The sequence below is a fragment of the Mastomys coucha genome, unplaced genomic scaffold (assembly GCF_008632895.1).
Source record: "Mastomys coucha isolate ucsf_1 unplaced genomic scaffold, UCSF_Mcou_1 pScaffold22, whole genome shotgun sequence".
Lineage (NCBI taxonomy): Eukaryota > Metazoa > Chordata > Mammalia > Rodentia > Muridae > Mastomys > Mastomys coucha.
The window spans coordinates 194,488,911-194,499,166 of NW_022196905.1; positions in this window are offsets into that span (position 1 = coordinate 194,488,911).

The window sequence follows — 10,256 nt, forward strand, 5'->3', positions numbered from 1 at the left end:
TGTGGTTTTCCTAGTATTCCCTTGTATTCAAGCTCTTTAGGAAGAGTGAGTGAGAAAAAGTACTACTTAGAAATATGTACTGTAGCAAGGAAACATGGAAATAGTCTGAGTGATCTATTAAAAACTTTCAATCTTACAAGGCAAAATGCTCTTGGCATATCATCATCCAAATTAACTAGCCCCCGGCACGATTTTGGTAGGCTTATTTTTCCTTACATCTTGTAGTTCAATAGTCTTCTTAGTCACCAAGGCTTGGATATGAATGAAAAGGGAAAACATAAGCTTATTTTTAATCTAAACGTTCCAACACTGCTTAATCTGTATAAACAAAGTCACACTTTCTGGGATGTTTTCAGCAAAGGAGAAGTTGATTGTATACAGGAGACCAATTGAGATGGAAGCTCTAAAATACACGTATTCTGATTCTGGCCTGGCTAGACATACACCTTCTTCACAGTGCCCAGTGTGCGCACTCCTGACAGAGTAGGAAGAGCTGTGCTTTCTGATTAGCTGAAATTTGTGCCAAAGTTAAACTCCAATGAGTTAGGTTGAATCATGTGGTTGTACTTGATTTTTTCCCCCACATTTGCCAAGATCTAAACACTGCTAAACAAATAGACCTCTAAGGCCTACTCCATTTTTTATTCAAATCGTAAACCAAAGTCTCAAAGTGACCCAGTAGGAAAGTGCAAAGCCACACTTACCCAGACCAGATATAGAAAAGCCATTCCCTTCATAGATAAGCTGCTACAGCCATTTTGAATTGAAGGTGGCTTCAATTACATCCCTGGGATCCAGACAATTCCAAACCTTACTTGTCTCCCCTCAGAAAAATAAGAGGAGGAAAATTTTTTTCTCCCTCCAGATCAAGCACAGCTCAGCTTACAAGACCCATTAGCTCTATCCTAAGTACTGGAAGCCAGAGACTTAAAATAATTAACCTGATTTGGTTTTGAAATTGTCTCCCATCCACATCACTGTGTATCTCCAAGTGACAAAGAAGGTGAGGATTTCGGGGTTCAGGATTTAACCTTATAACTATATTCTGCTACATTTGGACATATGTAAACAGGTGACATAAATTCCCCTTGAAGCACATATAAAACATTGTTAAATGCTTGGAAGTACAATACCAAAGCTTAAGACCAAAGTTAAATGCATACAGTTCTTTTCCCTGCTTCTGATGAAAACACTCATCAAATCACCTTAAAATTAATGTCATTTTTAAGTGGCTTGAGGCTTTTTGGAAGAAGATAATGCCTTGCTTTGAAATTTCTGTGAGAAACACATGCTAAGGTTAAGATTGGAGAACAAGCAGTTGATTTGGACTCTTAAAGAGGACCGAATGGTCAGGGACACGGAGATGTGACATGGAAAGACAGAATCCTAATATGAAATGTCTTCCTAGCAGGTCCCAGATGGAGACCTCCTGGAAACCTTAGCAGTACAGAAAGTGATTCTACCTCAAAGGTGAGACGCTATGGTCTTCACCATGGGAAACATGACTTACCACTGCCTAGGACTATCCCCAGGAGGCATCAGCATCTCTCATACTGAATAATTCCAGAAAGAGCTACTGGACTGGGACTTCAGAAGACCATATTTACAAGGCTTAGGCAGGTATAAGGAAGGTTGAGAGCCCTAGATGTAGAGATGAGCGCAGCAAACTCCTGCCATACAACTTTAACATTTGGGTAAAGTTTTTGTGGATTAACTAATACCCTTGGCCAAGAGAACATCACCTTAACAACTTTCCAATCCTTTTAAGAACTTTTATAAAATTTGTAATATCTTTACAAATATAATAAAAGACTACAAATGTTATATTTTAATCTATCTCATAGAAATAGTACAATTGCTTTATATATAGTTCTTATCCTAAGGTCTGTGCCCTGACCCTTCATGGAAACATTTCAAAGGGCAATAATGAAGACTGCACTTGTTTTACACCTACATTGTTGTGTTGTCAGGTTGGCAATCTGCCACATTTCATTCCCCTTTCCTGAAAAGGGAGTGTTACATAATATTCACTGAAAGTTGATTACGTCCAAGGCATTGTTGTAAGTGTGTAAATGTTTTAAACCACTAAATCTTGAAAATAATACTGTCAAATTGACATTATCAACATTATTATTATTATTATTATTATTATTATTATTATTATTATTATTATTATTATTTTACAAAGGATGAAATGTGGGACACACACACACACACACACACACACACACACACTGGAGCCACAGAGACTTCATCTTTCACAGACTTAGAAAAGCCAACCTTTTCTCACTGTATTTGTGCAGACAGGCTCCACTTTTCTCGTTTGCCCCTTTCCATTGTGTTCTATTTTTATCAGACGATGGTGTCAGCAACCACTCTCTTTTAACCAACTTCCGATTGTTTTTTAAACATGTACCACACTGGGTCTTTCTGTTCTGTGGCAATGACAAAACAAAGAAAAGTCAGCAAAAGATGAGACTCCTCTAACTGCTCTTAGAATGCACGCTGCTGATATTTTAGGGCATTGCATTTAGATAATAAGAGAGGAAGAACATTTACCAAAGGACTGTTTCTGATGAATAAATCCTCAGGATTGTGGCTGGTTTAGAGGATTCATGGAGAATGCAAGTATAGCAGAGTATCATTGATAACATGGATTTGTGCTGGCCCATGAGATGCGTTTCGAGTTGGGCCAATTATTGGTGGGCCTTTCCATCAGTTTCTGTTTCATCCCTGTATTTCTCTTTGACAGGACAAATTTGGGGTAGAAAGTTTTGTGGTTGGGTTGGTGTCCCTAATTCTGCTGGAGACCCTGCCTGGGTATAGGAGGTTGCCTCTTTGGTTTCATGTCCTTACCGTTAGGCAGCTTAGCTAAGGTCACCCACACTGACATCTGGGAGCCTCCCCAATCCCAGGACGTTACAGATTTCCATTACTTCTCTTTGCCTACTGAGCCTTTCTCCTGTCTATCCCCGACCTGATCCTACCTCCCCATTTCCTTCCCCCTCTCTTGTCACCCCAGTTTCCTCCCTCCCTCTGCCTCCTATGACTATTCAGAGTCCCCTTCTAAATGTGATTCAAGCATCCTTACTTGGACTGTCCTTCTTGTTTAACTTCTTTGAGTCTATGGAGTGTATCATGGGTATTATGTACTTTATGGCTAATATCCACTTATCAGTGAGTACATACTGTGCCTGTCCTTTGGGTCTGGGTTACTTCACTCAAGATGATATTTTCTAGTTCCATCCATTTGTCTGCAAATTTCCTGATGTCTTTGTTTTTAATAGCAATATAGTGTTCTATTGTGTAAATAAACCACATTTTCTGTATCCATTCTTCAGTTGAGGGACATCTGGTTATTTTTTTCCAGCTTCTGGCTATTATGAATAAAGCTGCTTTAAACAGAAAAGTACATGATCATGTGGTATGATGAGGCACCAGATTTTGGAAACCAAATTTCCAAAGTAATTGTACAAGTTTTCACTCTCACCAGAAATGGAGGAATACTCCACTTTCTCCCCATCCTTGTCAGCATGTGTTGTCCCTTGAATTTTTTTTTTTTAATCTTAGCCAGCCTGACTGATGTAAGAAGCAATCACAGGGTCATTTTGATTTGCATTTCCCTGACGGCTAAGGATGTTGAGGACTTAAGTCAATGCTTCCAAGTCTGTTGAGAATAATCTGTTTAGTTCTATGCTCCATATTTTAATTGGATTATTTAGTTTATTGATTTCTAACTTCTTGAGTTATTTATATATTTTAGATATTATCCCTCTATCGAATGCAGAATTAGAGATCTTTTCCCAACCTGTAGGTTATCATTTTGTCCTCTTGACGGTGTCCTTTGTCTTACAGAAGCTTTTCAGTTTCATGAGGTATGGCAAAACTTATAAATTTTTGAGGGAATATAGTCTGGTTTTTATTTCCTTTAGAGATCTTCTCAGAAATATTTTAGTATCCACTATACTTTGATGAAACAAATACAAGAAAGGTCCGTATTATGTGACCATGTCTCCAGCTACAAATGCCTGGCAGATCAGTGTACAGCAGCATTCATTTTGACAACTGTCTTTAGCATTATTCAACCTTTCAAATTTGACAGAAATTCTTCAAATTTTTCAGCTGTTCACCCATTATAAGCTATAATTATCATTTTTAATTTATACAATGTTGTCACTGCCCCTCCTGTGTGTGTGTGTGTGTGTGTGTGTGTGTGTGTGTGTACATACATACATACAATGTCTCATTAAGCATAGATTATCTAAAAAACTCACCACATAGACAAGACTGGCTAGAATTCCTAATCTTGTTGCCTCTACTTTACCAATGTTGAGATTATAGGCATGATCCATCACACTCTGCCATCTAGTTCTGGGAAATGTCTTCAATTTTACATTTCAATTTTACCATTTATTAGAATATTATCTGATATTTAAGATAATAAAAACACTAGTAGTGTTGAAAATACTAGTAGTCATAATTTTTGAAGGCAGACACAGTTTGGAAATTTTAAAATCATCAGGAAAAACTAACTCTGTAAATCCCAAGATAATCACCAAGCAAAGGCAGAGAACGTTTATTAGTGTATCTAGACATGGGCCGGATCCTACACCTATGAGTATTTGACATCCATGGGTGAATGCATGGTCTAGTGGACAAAGGAAAATTAAAGCTGGTGACATGATGAGTTTTATAACCCTTGCAAGCAAGAACCCAAGAAGAAAGGCAACTAGGAAGAAAGATCACTCCTTCATTTACTTTGATCATCCTGCAATTATTGTGGTCTATGCTTCATATACTGTTTAGTTTCTTTCTATGCCCAGAGGACAAGAAGACATTTTATAATATTATATTTCATTCACAGAAAATATCAAAACCTTGGTAATTCACTTACAAACTAATGATGTGTAGAGGAGAAGCTAACTTTTTTCTTCTTGATGATTCTTCTCAATAAAACTAAATTGACTCATTTATCTAACTGTCCACATTGCTTAGCACTTCAGTATTCTAATCATTTTACATTTATTTTAGTTAGGTTTTCTTGGGATGAGAAATGGCTTATATATTCCCTTTTTGTCTTCATTATTTTGAAAAATATTACATGGTTCTGAAGTCAAAATACAACAATGATTATGATGATTATATTTAGAATACTTTTACTGTTAGCCCAACCTCTGTTCCCTGTGCACTTTGTCCCCACATACTGAGAGCTTTATTAACTTATGATTAGCCTTCCATTATTTGTTTTATGTATAAATGCAGAAAGGTGTATATCTTCACATGTACAACATGATTCTTTTATGAACATTTGTGAATGTTGTACTTCATACATCCTGTGATTGTGCATGACATTATATAAAGAAAGATACTTCATTTCATTTTTTATAGTTTTGTGGATGCATCATAATTTACCCCACACATTTCCCAGTAGGGACATTTGAGCTGTTTCTGGTATTTGCTATTAAAAGTATTGCTGCAAGGAATAATCTGTAAATATAGCACATTTTGTTAATTTCCTGCCAGTTCTAGACAACTTATTTTAAAGAGTAAACCATAATTTGCATATAATACATGCAGTTTGCAATTTATCTATGATAATGATCTTTTTACACCTAGGGGGGATATTTCATGATTCAATGCAGGTATTTCATGAGGAGTCTCACAGGGCCTATCCTGAGGAGGGAAGCACAAAAGTAAACTGAGTACAGAAAAGTAACCAAGACTCTGTGTGATATTCCTCACTGGATAATAAATCCTGTGAAAGATGTATCATTGGTGGCAGGCTGGAGGCACAAGAGAGCCAATAAGCATTAAATAACAATTATTACAGCACAGATGTGGAAAGGCTGCTTGCCTCCTGACAGCCCTTGAGAAGCAAACTCAGGTTTCTCAAATGTAATGAAATCTCTGCTGACAGAATGTGCTCAGGGAAGGTTGTAGGACAGTGTTTGGAGATCCAGTTTATCATCGTATTTTATTTTTACACACTATGTCCTAAACAGAGGTTCAAGGAAAGTAGCAGGAAATAGATGGTTATATGTTTGATGGGCTCCTATAAAAAAAAAAAACCAACAACTTTCATTTCAGACTGCTGCTCATTTAAATATGCGATTTCATCTAACAATTAGTTTGTTAAAAGGCTAGAAAACACTCTTAAGTTTGGCCCACTACTCCATTTTGTTGCTTTCTTTATTCTTTAATGTCATGTGCCTTCTTGAGGACAAGTTTTTATAGTACCAAAAATACCCCCCCCAAAAAAAAACAAAGAAAAATACATGCAAAATTCTAGGGGAACAAAACAAGCAATAGTCTTAGCCAACTATGATACCACCATCATGGCATAGTATGCCTAAGAGTTCACAGAAGTATACATAACATTTCCATATGCAAAAATTCTCTAATTGTACTTAAAAACCTAGAGTAAGAGGGACATAGTGCTTAGTACTGGAAGTGTAGCACCCACTCTACTGAAGACACAGATCTTGAAGAAGAACCTGTAACCACTTTGCTAAACCAACATGATGCCTAGTTACACTCTAAATATTTATTCTCATACACAAAAAAGGTTCACTCTTTATCAAAGAAACATCTCCTTACATCAGAGATCATTAAAGAAGACCAATGAAAAAGCAGTTAACAAGTGAATGCCTATTGCTCATCCTCAGTTGATATACCTATGACACAAGTTCTACACATGAGGTTCAGGGACCATAGTAGAAAAGAGGGTGGAAAAAATTGTAGAAGCCAGCATGGCTGCTTAAAGAAGACTTGGAAAATGACACCAACTGATATACTAACACAGAAGGGAAGGTATCTTCTGCAGCTTCAACCCTAGACCAAGTACTAGAGGCAACTAAGAAATGCTGAAAGCAATAGGGGTTGTCTTCCTCAGAATCCCCAGTTGCTTATCCCCAAGAGTCCCCAAGTGGTCAGCCCTGAAATTATATATATATATATATATATATATATATATATATATATATATATATATAGGCAACAGAGTACAATGTGAGCAGGTTGTATTTTTACATTTAGAAGTGTGTGTGTGTGTGTGTGTGTGAGAGAGAGAGAGAGAGAAAGAGAGAGAGAAAGAGAGAGAGACAGAGAGAGAGACAGAGAGACAGAGAGAGAGAGAGAATCAGTGAATAGAGTAGATGAATTTGAGAGATAAAAAAAAGTGAGCAGGAAATATTGGAAAAGTTAGAGAGATGAAAGAGAAGGAGATACATAATGTAATTAAATTTTAATTTCAAAAAAATGAAAAAAAGTGTCATATACTTGTCACCCAAGAGGAAATACTTGTGTCAAAATAGCAACAGACACTGAAAGGTGAAAAAATTATATTTTTCTTTAAAAACAAAAAGGAAGGATGATTAAATTCAATTATAAATTGTCTATAGATCCAGTCTGCTTACATACTCTTTTATAAATTAATTCAATGAGTGTAGATTCTGTAGTATTAGGGGCTGAAGTCACAATTCAGAGTCTCCAGTCACGTTCTGAGTGAGGTCTCACATGCTATTACCATCCTAGTTTAATACAATCTACATCTCATTGTGCTGGCTTGTTTTGTCTACTTGACCCAAGCTAGAGCCATATAATCTGAAAGGAGAGAAAGTCAACTGAGAAACTGTCACTCTAACACCAGGCAGTAGATGAACTTGTAGGGTATTTACATGGTTAACCATATATAGGCATGTTATTATGCCTTATATAGAGATTACCCTTGTATTATTCAAATATTGATATCTGTACCCCCATATCTGGTTGCAATACTCATTCTATGAATTTCCTGTCTCAATGTTCTATAAACATTGCTCCTGAATTATTCTCTAGTGGTGAATAAAACTAGCTGATTATCCAATGATTGAGCAGGAGACAAAATAGGGCTGGACTTCCTCCCAGCTAGAGGAAGGAGCAGGATTAAAAAGGAAGCAGAGCTTAGCCATAGGAAGAAAGTCTAGAAGACACTATTAGAAAAAATACCATAAAATGCAAGTATCTTGGTGATTTTGGTGGGAGGGTAACCAGATTAGTTTAGAGGATTAAAGTAGATACTGCTTAGTTGTTGTTCCCTTTAAACTTGATTAATAAATATAATAATCCAGTCTCAGGTATTTGGGAGCTATCAGGGTAAGAGAAGATCTAGTCACTATTAAAAGGCCACTAACAATGTTTAATGTGGAAGGGCACAGCCTACTGTGCATGGGGCCGACCTCTGGGGAGGTTGTGGTGAAAGAGGAAGACTCCTCCACTGCTGATGGGATTGCAAACTGGTACAACTACTCTGGAAATGAATCTGGAGGTTCCTCTGAAAATTAGAAATAGATCTACCTGAGACCCACCTACTACACTCTTGGGCATATACCCAAAAGATGTCCCATTTTAAGTAGTTTTAAATGGTCCACTTTATCAAAATTTCATTTGCTACTTTTACTTTTATGTAATATTAACAATCCATTTGCAAGTCAAAGGTTTTTGGTTTTTTTTTTTTTAAATTGGCTGCAGATTTTCAGTAAGCATCCTTGGACTAGGCTCTCATGTCTAGGTATATGAAACTTTTAATACAATTTTTTTACGTTAAGACATAAAGTTATTCTTTTAGCTGTGGCTGGCTGGTGGCTTTATTCTGGTGTGAGTCCTTCAGTAAACTTAAACCTTACTTTCCTGAGTTTGGGATCTGGGTGTGCTTCCGATTTCATTTGGGAAAATCTGAAGACAAGGGTCAAGTCTCAATAACCAAAGAATCTGCATGTTTAAATGATTTTCAGGCAGGAAGTATATCTTTGTTAGTTCCGATATGAAAGGCACCAAGCATCCTGGCGATTACCTGTGTCTCAGCCTCTGAAAGGGGATAGTATTAATTTGAAAATTGTGATGGTTTGTTCAAAAGTTAATGTAAAAATGTCCTTTTCTACTAAAATAGTTTCCTCTGAAGCCAACAGGCTTTCAAAGATTAAATAGCATCTGCTCTATTTGTGTTTCTTGATCATTTGTTAGTTGTGCCTCTCAACATATGAGATGCCAAATGCAAATCTTTTTTTTTTAAGCTGTATGATAGCATGGGCTCTATTTGCAATAGAAAAGTGGCTTAGAAGGCTGGGATGGGGTTGTCTCTTGGCATTAGAATGGCAGTGGAACACAGGACAATGGGAAGGACAGAATGCAACCCAGGCAAGGTGCTTTTTACTGTACCTCATCTTGGTCTTTTCTTCTATTTCCCAAGAGTACAATGCTCAGGCATAAGTAGCCCTTGTGTTCTATATTCAGGTTCTTATCATGACTAGCATGATCATAAAACTTAAAGCAGAGCCCCCATAGGTTGTGTGATATTACTCACATAGATGTACCTGTAAGGAGGCCTACAGGTGAACCTAAGTCAGTTGGCCACGAACCTGAAGAAGAATATACATTACTGGAATTTTTAGAAAATATTCTGGAATTAAGGTACATTAATATTTTTGAGGCCAGATTACTTGAACACACGCACACACAAACACACACCAGAAGTCTCTTTTGTTACTACCCCTCATTGATTTTTTTTATTTCTCTATATGCAATCCTTGTTCTTAATAATAGGGAAATTTTATTTTCTGTAGTTTATATCTCCTCTCTCTCTCTCTCTCTCTCTCTCTCTCTCTCTCTCTCTCTCTCTCTCTCCCTCCCTCCCTCCCTCTCTCTCTCTCTCTCTCTCTTTCTCTCTCTCTCAAAATAAAAATATAGTTGGAAATATGCCAGCATCATCTTGATCCTCAACCTTCAATGGATACTAGAAATTTAAAATGTGATAGGACATATTAAATTTTTATGTTACTCTCCTTTCATAAAAATAGAAGATAAAGAGGTTTGGGGGTTTTTGGAACAAAAAAGAAGAAGCAAACAAAGAATCCACAGTGTTTTAATTAGGGAAAAAGAATGGGATGGTGTCAGAAAGATATTTGCTAATATTAATTTATGTATTGTATTTAGCATTTTATGCTTGTGTAAAGAATTTGTTAAGGATACGATTTGAGAATTTTATTTAATTTGTGAGCCTACTCATGTAAACTGACTGTCTTAGAAAATTAAAAGGCAAATATCAGATACAAGCAATTCCCAGAAACATTCTGAAATCTGGAAGAACTGAATCTAGCGGTACTGTTGAACAAAAAAGACAGTCCTACATTTTAAACCAAAGAAATATTTTGGAAAAATAAACTGCACAGGACTTCAGAAAACAAGTGATCAACATGAGTTCCATCTGCTTTGAAGTCCTT